General features: G+C 48.3%; 1 pseudogene; it reads left to right on the top strand.

The window, feature by feature from the left end:
• The first annotated feature begins 434 nt into the window (after positions 1-434).
• LOC109116880 overlaps positions 435-2,912 on the top strand; it is a 7,577-nt pseudogene continuing 5,099 nt past the window's right edge.

Below are 2,912 nucleotides of genomic sequence, written 5' to 3'. Positions count from 1 at the left end.
CAATTCCCTAATGTCTTCCCGATAGTGGCTCGCAAAAGAGTGGATAACGTTCGATTGACCACCTCGGTCTGTCCATCCGTTTGCGGGTGACAAGTCGTCGAAAAGACGAGTTTCGTGCCAATCTTCTTCCAAAGTGTCCGCCAAAAATGGCTGAGAAATTTCGAATCTCGATCCGACACTATAGTCCTTGGGATGCCGTGAAGACGGACTATCTCTCGAAAGAATAGATTTGCGACGTTTTTAGCATCGTCCGTCTTGGCACAAGGCACGAAATGAGCCATCTTTGAAAACCGATCAACAACGACAAAGATAGAATCCTTGTGTTGGATCTTGGGTAGTCCAAGAACGAAGTCCATGGATATGTCGACCCAAGGCTGCGTAGGGATCGGTAGGGGCATGTACAGTCCGTGAGGTTGCACCTTTGATTTTGCCCGATGGCATTCGACGCATTTGGCGCAAAATCTCCGTACATCTCGCTTAAGGTGTGGCCAAAAGAAATGTTCTTGTACAGCGGCCAACGTTTTGTCTACTCCGAAGTGACAAGCGAGAGCTCCTCCATGAGCTTCTCGAAGTATGACATCCCGTAAAGATCCTTGAGGGATATATAGACGTCTATCTCGGAAAAGATACCCATCGTGCAAGTAATAAGGGCCGAAGCCACCTTTGCTAGGGCATGACCCGTAACCATGACGATCGAGGCCTTGACAGTTGCTCTACTAATGGACGTAATAGCTTGAGATTAATCATGAGGAAAAGGACAAAATTTTGGACTTGAGAAGTGTCTGAGGTCCAGACCGAAGCTGACCAGAATCTGGTCCGCCGGACTGACCTTGGTCAGCTTCTCTGGTTCGTCGATCTGTCCGTTTTGAGAAAAATTCTGAGCTTGGTCTGGGGCTAACCAACTCTTGGTCAGCTCCAGACCAACTCAGTCTTCTTCTCCTCCTCCGAGCTGACCTAGAATCGGACTCAGTTCAAAACTGAGCTTGGTCCGGGGCTGACCAAACTTGGTCAACTCGGGACCAAGTCAGTCCGTTTCCTGTCTGCTCCAAGCTGACCGAAGAGACGGAGCGCAGTCCAACTGGGCTTGGTCCGGGGCTGACCAAACTTGGTCAGCTCTGAACCAACTCAGTCTGCTTCTTTTGGTCAGTCCGCCAATCCTCGTCTCGGACCAGTTTTGTTCACGTTTGGACCAACTTTTGGTCCGGGGCTGACCAGGTGAACTTTGGTCCTCTTGACCAAACACTCTGTCCGGAATCTGGTCTGCCTGCTGGTCTGGCTGACCAACACCTTGGTCCGGCTGACCACGGACAGATCAGATTCGGGACAGAATTTTTGGGTTTCGAAAATTAGGGTTTCACTCTCGTTTCGTCGCACTATTAACCCGTCCCGGACTCCATATCATCCATGCATCATTCAACAATCACAAATATCATTAAACATGCATAGATTCAATTATTACATGCAATTTAACGATTAAATCATGCAATCATACAACAAGCACAGCGATATACAGAGAACCAGGCTCTGATACCATTGTTGGGTTCCCTGCGGGTTCCTAGCATGCGATCTCATCGATCTAGGGTTTGGTTTCTAGGTTTCATGCAGCGGAAAAAAAGATCTCAACCTAGCCAAACGTCAGACAAAACCAATTGTGCAATAACCCAGAAGAACGTGTATATCACCGTGGGATTCGAATACTTACCTCGTTCTATCAAGATCTGGAAGTATCAATCGATCTAGGGCCTGTTTTAATAGCCAAGAGTTGAAAGCACAACTCCTCTACACGTATCCACACCGGCGGGATGAATTCCAACACTTTGGAACGTATCTGCTGGATTTATGAAGAGAAAACGACGTCCTTGACTTGGAATCGGTATTTCGATGTCTAGAACTCAAGAGAAAGCTTCTCCAAGGCTCTAGGAAGTGTCTAGGACGTGTTAGGTTAATTATCTAGGGTTTGTGGTGGCTTCTCTCATTAATTAGGATTGCCCAAAACCCTAAAACGCGAAAAAGGAAGTTATCCCGTAAGTCGGACCGTCCGGTCTAGGTTTGGACCAGACGGTCTGACCTTCTACGCGGAACGGACGTTCCGTTTTTCCTCGCAGAACGGACGGTCTTGACGCCTGGACCGTCCGGTCCATGTCTGGACTGGACGGTCTGGCCCTTGCAGAACAGACAGTCCAGGTCTGGACCGGACGGTCTGGCCATCTGGAACTCTTCCAGATCATTCTGTCGTTCCTGTTGGGGTTATCTACGGGTTTCTAGCATGCGATCATATCGATCTAGGGTTTGGTTTACTAGGTTTCATGCAGCGGAAGAAAGATCTAAACCTAGTCAAACGTCACACGCAACCAAACTCGCAAAATCCAAAAAGATCGTGTATATCACCGAGGGAATCGTTACTTACCTCGTTCTCGATGAGACTTGAAGTTTATTTCGATCTGGGGCCTGTTCTAAATCACCTAGGACTAAAGTTACAGTCTCTCTACACGTATCCACACCGACGGAAAGGATTCCAAACGATTTGGAACGAATCTGCTAGGATTAGTGAAGAAAAGGGTAACTCAAGAGACGAGATCCAATCCCGGGACAATAGAAATCGAAGAGAACAGGTTCGTTAGGGTTCTAGGATGTTTCTCTGAGTTTTAGGTCGGCCTTAATTAAGTTTGGATGAAATCCCAAACTTAAATAAGATTAGAAAACCCTAAAATCGAATTTTGGAAAGTTTCCCAGATCCCGGTCCGCCGGACCAGGAGCTTGGTCCGGCGGACCAGGCTTAATCCGACGCTCGCAGACCGACTGACCTGAAGGCTTGGTCCGGCGGACCACACATGGTCAGCTCCGGACCAAGACCCTTCTTGGTCTTTCCGGTCCGCCTGGCTTCTGTCTTGGTCAGCCGGACCAGACTTGGA

This window comes from Tarenaya hassleriana, unplaced genomic scaffold (assembly GCF_000463585.1).
Source record: "Tarenaya hassleriana unplaced genomic scaffold, ASM46358v1 Cleome3, whole genome shotgun sequence".
Lineage (NCBI taxonomy): Eukaryota > Viridiplantae > Streptophyta > Magnoliopsida > Brassicales > Cleomaceae > Tarenaya > Tarenaya hassleriana.
This window is presented reverse-complemented; position numbering and strand designations above follow the sequence as displayed.